Here is an 8,065-nt window from a genome sequence, read left to right on the forward strand (position 1 = left end):
TTGTAGCTTTTGAATGTTATTCTTCTTGGCAGGAATGATAATTTGTATTCTAAATGCCCCCCTTTGCAACCAATAATCAATTTTCAAATAGTTTGAGAAACTCCTTTGAGAGCAAGAGAGAAAATGATTTATTCTAGTTCTTTACTAAACATTTGTAATTTCTTGGTTTAGGTTCTAATCATTGGTTCAAAGTTTGGCATAAGGAGACTCAAAGGTTCAGTCTGTTGGGGAAGCTGGCAGTCCAAGAACAGTAGAGAAGCAAATGAAAATATTAGAAACCTATGAATTATGAGATCACCTGTGAGAGCTTAATGCTAGGCCATGACCTTCAGCAGCCTCATCTCAGATTAGGATTGCCCTCTGTGAATGGGCTTTTTCCTTCTAAATTTTTCTTTCTCCAGGGGTAATCCCTAGTTCCAAGAAGCCAGGATTTGAACAGTTTTACAGTTGTCACATCATATCCTCAGGTTAAGGACTAGAAAAACAGAAATTATTCATGAACTTCCAGAAGACCACATAGCAAATTATTCGCAGAGCCTAGACCCATGCTGGTACTTCTTATCTTTGATTTTGTATGTGGGAAGTACTTAATACAGATCCTGACACCAAATAAGGGCTACTGCACTAGCTTTTCTATATTGTTATGGTATCTTATAATCTTTCCAGACAGGACTAATTAATTTCATTATAACTCAGATGGAAATACCTTCCATCCCTTTTTAGTCAAAGCGGACAGTGGTAAATGCACATGACCGAAAGAAAGCATCAGCGAATTAGCTCAAGTCATCTAGAAAGAAAGCTTATTGATGCATGCTAAATATATCAATTTATATAATTATATAAAAGTACTTAGTTTAATTTTAAAGTAAATATTAGCGTTAATTAGGACTTTGAAATTTAAGGAATTATTTTAAAACTACTTGGCCACATAAGTTCAGATTTGCCCCTAAAAGGTTGGTTCTGGTCTCTGAAAGTAGTTCTTTTAAACACGTTTTAATTACAAAAATTAACATGTAGAAAATGGAGCAAAAATACAAATTACCTTTGTTTCTAATCCTGGGACACCCAAGTTATTTTTCCTCATGTTTTTAACCCAAAATATTTAAATAATACTAGCTTTTGCTCTCCGCCAGAAACCTCACATGCTTTCAAATGTTTTACAAAGCACAGAAGGTATATCAGAACATCCTACTTACCCTCCCCCACCCCTACTTTTCAAAGATTATCAGAGTAGACCCAAATTAAAAAATTTAACAAAAATTAGGGCTTATTAATTACATTTAAAAGGAAGTGTTATAAGAAGAGATCAATCTGGGATAATTCTAATTCGGAGCTGTGGGACTGTCCCCCTTCAAGTCCAGGTTGTGGCAACCTCCCCCATCCACGCGTGGGTGCGTCCTACCCCACGGGTGCCGGCTTGCAGACCCAAGGAACCAAAAGCCAGAGGACGCCTCCGGATATCTCTAGTGCTTGACCACAGGAGGCGCAAGTGGGGGATCCGCCTCAGAACATCTCTCACTCCTCTCACCTATCAGGAGTAGTAGGAAGCTGAGCTCAGAGCGAAGCGTGTGGGCCAAGGAGGCAAATGGCTTTGTGTAGGACTGCCTAGACAGTGTGCATCCGCGCACCTCGGGGCCAGCTGTCTCCGCGCCCGCTGCATCGCGGCCAGAGGGAGGCGTGCCATCTGCCCGATTGAGGCTGCGCGAGCTCCAGGGTTTGGGTGAGGCGTCCTCCGCGCGCGCCGCGTCGCCATGGAGACGGAGGCGGGGCCGGCGCGGGACTGGCGTCTAGAGGCGCGCTGAGGCGGGAGTGGGCCGCGCGGGCTGCGGCAGTCCTGGCCAAGTCGGCCGGCTTCCGCGGAGACTTCATCCGGCGCGACGTCCGAGTGCTTGGCTTTCCCAGGTACAAGGCCCGGCCCGATCGTCCCCAGCCTCTGAGTGGCTCGGCCTCTTTGGCCGTGAGCCGGCAGCGAGCTTAGGTTCCCCCACCGCCCCAGCTGGGCCTGGCGACTCCCCTGTCCGAGCCTCGGCTTCCTCCTTCTCTAGAAGTTCAGGTGATGCTGCCTACCCACCGGGCTGTGGTGCGGAATTGGAGGAGACATGAGAAGAAGGGGTATCACGGCGCTCGGAGGCCATAGTCCCCGCCCGCGCGGCGCTCCAGTGGTTTCTGTTGGGCGCGTCTCCTCCCCAGCACCGGGGGCTCAGCATCCTCCCGCGCATCTGGTGAGCTCCAGGTCGGTGCGCGGGTGCAAATCAGGGGTTTGCCCGAGAGGGTGTACGACGGACCATGAAGCCTCTCCCGGTGGGAGAGGGGTTCGGTGCTTTTATTTTACAGTAGGCTGTTCAGATTTCTCGTTAACAGGTGGGGAGATGTATAGTAAATATTTGATGAATGATATTAGGAACTTGGGTACAGGCATACCTCATTTTATTGCGCTTAACAGGTTTGTGGCAACCCTGCTTAGTGTAGCCATTTTTCCAACAGCATGTGCTGACTTTGTGTCTCTGTGTCACAGCTTGGTAATTCCGCAATATTTCAAACTTTTATTATTATATCTGTTATGGTGATCTACGATTAGTTATCTCTGATTACTATTGTAATTCTTTTGGGGTGCCCCAAACTGCACCCATATAAGACCTCAAACTTAAGGGTAATTGTATGTTCTGAATGCTCCATCGACCAGCTGTTCTCGCTCTTCCTCTCCTAGGGCCTCCCTATTCCTTGAAACACAACAATATTTAAAGTTGGCCAATTAATAGTCCCGCAGCCGCCTTTGAGGGTTCAAGTGAATGGAAGAGTTGCACATCTCTCACTTTAAGTCAAAAGCTAGATATCATTAAGCTTAGTGAGGAAGGCGTGTTGAAATCCAAGCCAGGCCAGTTGCACTGAACAGTTAGCCAAGGTGTGAATGCAAAGGAAAAGTTGTTCAAGGAAATTAGAAGTGCTACTCCAGGCTGGGCGAGGTGGCTTAAGATTTTATTTAAGTCCTCACCACCTATGACCTGTGGCCCCCACATCAGGATATCCCACCTTTTGAGGCAGGCCAATATATAACTTCCATGTATTGATTTCCAGTTTGTCTACCTAAAATGTACCCCTGCTTTTAAAAACCTTGGCTTGTAGGCCATTGGGGAGTTGTAGTTTTAAGCGTCAGCTGCCTGTTCTCCTTCCATGGCGTCATGCAATAAAAATGCCTTTTTCTCCCGCTGTAACTCTTGGCTTCAGTGTCTGGCTTTGCTGCACTGGGTGAGCGGACCCCAGTTTGGTTCAGTAACAGCGGTCACTGGGAGCTCATTTTGAATATGCTGTCTGTTTAAAGAAAAACTCTAGATACATTTAAGGAAGTTTAACTGAGCAAAGAATGGTTTGAGAATCGGGCAGAGAACCCGTAAAGGGGTTCAGATTGACTCCGTGACAACCGCAATAGGAGTTTCAGGGAGGAGGTCAAAGACCTGGGAAGTTTCCTTAGGTGGTGGTGATGGATATCTTTTTGTTTACCTCTTGAATGGAAACAATTTTCTCAGTTTCTTTTAGAATCTTTTTTGGTGCCTTTGGAAGTAAGTGTCCTATTCGATTTATGTGGTTCTAAAACCAGCTTTTTCTAATTGTGCATGCAGATAAATTATTTTAGGCATTTCAAAAGACCCGCATTTTGGCCATTCCTGCTTAAGATCATCCCGGGTCAGGTGGGTCCACTTTCTAGGAAAGCACACCCCCTTAGTGTTGTATATAAACCCAGCTGGTGTTTATTAATAGTAGAAGTTGGGGCCAGGTGCGATGGCTCATGCCTGTAATCCTAACACTCTGGGAGGCTGAGGCGGGAGGATTGCTTGAGCTCAGGAGTTTGAGACCAGCCTGAGCAAGAGTGAGACCTCCTCTACCCCAGGTCTCTCCTAAAAACAGAAAAAATTAGCCACGCGTGGTGGCTTGCGCCTGAAGTCCCACCTACTTAGGAGGCTGAGGCAGGAGGATCACTTCAGCCCAGGAGTTTGAGGTTGCTGTGAGCTAGGCTGATACCACACCACTCTAGCCCAGACGACAGGGCGAGACTGTCTCAAAAAAATAAAATAATAGGAGTTGGTAACAAATGAAAAATCAAGCCTGATTTTCAAACAATAGGAAAGTAGCTACAATTTTTAAAGCGTGCTGTGTAAAATAGGACCACCAGTGCCAAAGTGCCACCGGATCCTGCAGAAAAACAAAAGTTCTGTGCGAAGCTCCTTGCCTGACCTTACGCAAACCTCCAATCCTCAGAGGAAGAAAAGGCAGTTTTTTCCTGTAATCCAAATCTCTGACCCACAGGGTAAAGACGGAAAACCTATGTTCTAGAAAGAGACGGTTTGAAAAACAGCTCAAGCAAAGTCTAGACCTTCAACCAGAGAGTGGGATAGGTCTGGATTTTTCAGTGGGACTCACCACTTTACATCCAACAGTTTCTCTTGGAATCAGAACACAAGGGGTTCAGGGTTGACTAGGTGCAGAGTCTGGGAGGAATGTTAGATGGTCGGGGTGGGTTGCTCCGAATTCTGCCTACTCCACCACACCTGTTGACTTAAGAGGAAGAGGAAGAGGCTGAGGCATGAAACATAATTTAAAGAGTTTTCTTGAGCCAAAGTGAGGACACCTGCCCGGAAGACGCAATCTCAAGTAACCTTGGATATGAGTTCCATTCGGTCTTTGTTGCAAGCAGATTCTTAAAGGCAAAAAAAGAGGAACAGGGAGTGGGCTGATACAAAGCCGTTTGTCAAGAGTCCTCTTTGGTTTACAGAAATATTGATTAGTGATTTGCTATGCCTCATTAAGGTGTAGAGTGTGGGTTATAGTGTATGGTATGCCATTATTAGATTAATTGATAGCTATTTGTGGTAGTAGCACGCAGTTTCAAAAGATGAATGAATAGCTCAAAGTCTCAAAGTGGGGAGTAGGGTGATTGCTATCTTTTTTTTTTTTTTGGCAACCCGGCTGTTCTGTTGCTCAGTGGCATTATCAAAGCTCACCGCAACCTTGACCTGCTAGACTCAAGTGATCCTCTTGTCTCAGACTCCTCGGTATTACAGATGCATGCCACCAAGCCTGGCTAATTCTTCTATTTTTTGGTAGAGAGGGGATCTGGCTCTTGCTCACGCTGGTCTCAAACTCCTGGCCTCAAGCAACCTTCCTGCCTTGGCCTCCCAAAATGCTAGGATTATAGGCATGAACTACCATGCCTGGCCACTGTTGTCTTTTTTTAAATGTCTCTGTGGGCCTGATAATTTTAAAGGACTTTCATTTCTCAGAGAAAAGTTCTTTTCTCTCATGAAAGGGAGATCTTAAGCTTTCTTTCCTTGCATATTTGGTCTACCCTGACAGTTGGCCTTGGTGCAGGACCTCTCAAATGAGGATTTGCATCCTTTAGTTCTGAGAAACTCCTTATACCTTTTATTATTTTTTCCTCTTTAAGTCGCTCATCTCTCTCTTTCTGGAACTCCTGCTAGTTATATATCTGACCCCCCGATTGAACCTCTATTTTCGACCCTTGTTTCCTATTTCCTTTTGTCTTTTTTTCCCTTCCTATTTCTGGAACATTTCCTTAACTTTACATCAGCCACCTTCTAATGTTTTGGCTATCCTATTTGTTTCTTGTTCTTCTTTTGTTTTCTTTGGAATAATATCCTGATTTTATTCTATGGGTATAATCTCTTATTTCTCTGAGAAAAGTTAACTATAGAAGTTCTTTTTGTTGTTGGGTTTTTCTTGTGTTCCCCACATTGTCTTTGTTTCCTCCATAATTTTAAAAAACTTTTTATTACAAAAAATTTTAAGACATCATCCATTATCAAAAATTATAAACTTTCAATTATTCAACTCAAGAACTGTCTTGTTTCATCTATACCTCTGGAGAAGGTATAGATAATACAGTAAGAATAGGGTGGGCTATCTATTCTTACTGTATTGTTTTTGTTTTAATTTTGAAATATTTTCAGTCTTAAAAGTTACAAAAATGATACAGAGAACTTGCATATACCTTTATCCACATTTATCACTTTTTAACTTTTTTGCCTCTTGGTTTATCATTTTGTCTATGATGGTTGCAAAATGAGGGTTTTCCAGCCCTACCACTTCCTCCACGTTTCTCTGTAGACATTATACGTAAGGGTGAGTCCTCTCTACTCCTCTATTTATCTGTCTGTTCATCTCTTTATTATTTACCTGTACTCATGAATTCCTGTTGTGTTATAGTTTATTATTTTGGTGCTCAAATCTATCATATTTTGGCCGGGCGCGGTGGCTCATGCCTGTAATCCTAGCTCTCTGGGAGCCCGAGGCGGGTGGATTGTTTGAGCTCAGGAGTTTGAAAGCAGCCTGAGCAAGAACGAGACCCTGCCTCTACTAAAATTAGAAAGAAATTAATTGGACAACTAAAAATATATAGAAAAAAATTAGCCGGGCATGGTGGCACATGCCTGTAGTCCCAGCTACTCGGGAGGCTGAGGCAGTAGGATCGCTTGAGCCCAGGAGTTTGAGGTTGCTGTGAGCTAGGCTGACGCCACGGCACTCTAGCCCGGGCAACACAATGAGACTCTGTCTCAAAAAAAAAAAAAAAATCTATCATATTTTATCCGTGTAGCAGTGGAAGAAAGGCTTAGTATGAGTAGCTCCATTTTGCTTCTGACCCCCTGCAGTAATATTTAGGTGAAAAGCTTCTGCTTAGCTCTCTGCAGATAGGCCAGCTAATTATAGGAAGAATTTAGTTTGTAGTTCAACTCTAGAAGAAAGATGGTAATTGTCGCTTTCCCAAAACTAACTGCCCAGGAGATAAGAAAAGTATGCACACGAGTAACAATGTTTTGTTAAAGATTTATAGGCGCATCGTGACCTGACCTACTCATCCGAAGTTAACTGACCAAAAGCAAAGAAGTTTTACAACCTCCACAAACCCTCACTGATGCCCAGATGTCTTTGGCCCTTGGTTACCTCTTGTAACCCCCCGCTTTCACTTTCCCTTAATATAGAAAGGAGCCTAAAGTTCCTTCAAAGTTCCTTCTTCGATACAAAGGATGGTTCTTCAGGACATCAGTCTGCCATCTTCTCAGTTTGCTGGCTGTGTGGATGAAAGTTGCTTTCCTTGCCCCAACACCATGTCTCTTGACTTATTGGCCATCCTGGGGCAAGTGATACGAGCTTGGACTTGGTTGCATCTGCTAAGTTTTTCTGTATAGATCTGTATAAGCCAAAGTGTTCTTTTGAAAAAACATAACCACATCTCCCTTATCACAAGAATCAAATAATTTCCTAACTCATCTAAAAAATTTTAAGTTTATTTACCCTTGTGCACCCGGGAAAAAAAATTTAAGTTTAAAAAATATTTAAAGCTTAAATTTTCCTGATTGTTGTTGTTGTTGAACAGTTGATTTTTAGTTTGTTAAAATCAGGATCCAAACTAGGTCTGTATGTTGCATCTGGTTGATATGTCTCTTAAGTCTCTATTACGTATAGGTTTTCCTCAGTTTCCTTTGCAGTTTATTTATTGAAGAAATTGAGTCATTTGTCCTATGAAGTTTCCTACATCATCTCAATTTAGCTGGTTGCATTTTTATTTTTACCCGGTATTTTTTTAAGTTTGTACAGCAGGTCCTCAAATAATGTAGTTTTTTTCAACGTAATTTTGTTATAATGATGAGAAGAAAAGATTGATTCCTGCCAGAGCCACTGTATGTGTGGAGTTTGCCCATTTTCTCCCCATGTCTGCGTGGGTTTTCTGCGGCACTTTGGTTTTCTCCCACATCCTAAAGATGTTCCTGTTAGGTTCTTTGGTGTTCTAAATTGTTCCCCTCTGAGTGAGTGTGGGTGCACCCTGTGATACAATGGCATCCTGTCCAGGGTGGGTTCCTGCCTTGCCCCCGAGCTGCTGGGAGAGGCTCTGGCCACCCGCAACCCTGAACTGGAATATGTGGGTGAATAATTAAATCTTACTTGTTTTTATTAATCTTTCTTGAATGTATATAGTCACATTTATGTCAGTGTTTAATTTTGGAAGTATTTGGATCTTTATTTAGAAGTCTGATTTTTTTTTTTTTTTTTTTTT

The 8,065-nt window shown here is 43.0% G+C and overlaps 1 protein-coding gene across 1 annotated transcript in view; it reads left to right on the plus strand.

The window, feature by feature from the left end:
• The first annotated feature begins 2,183 nt into the window (after positions 1 to 2,183).
• SFI1 (Sfi1 homolog, spindle assembly associated (yeast)) overlaps positions 2,184 to 8,065 on the plus strand; it is a 116,944-nt gene continuing 111,062 nt past the window's right edge. The window contains exon 1 of the mRNA XM_012657962.1: positions 2,184 to 2,233. The gene's annotated coding sequence lies outside the window, so the exon portion shown is untranslated. The remainder of the gene's footprint in view (positions 2,234 to 8,065) is intronic.

The sequence above is a fragment of the Propithecus coquereli genome, unplaced genomic scaffold (genome assembly GCF_000956105.1).
Source record: "Propithecus coquereli isolate 6110/MARCELLA unplaced genomic scaffold, Pcoq_1.0 Scaffold567, whole genome shotgun sequence".
NCBI lineage: Eukaryota > Metazoa > Chordata > Mammalia > Primates > Indriidae > Propithecus > Propithecus coquereli.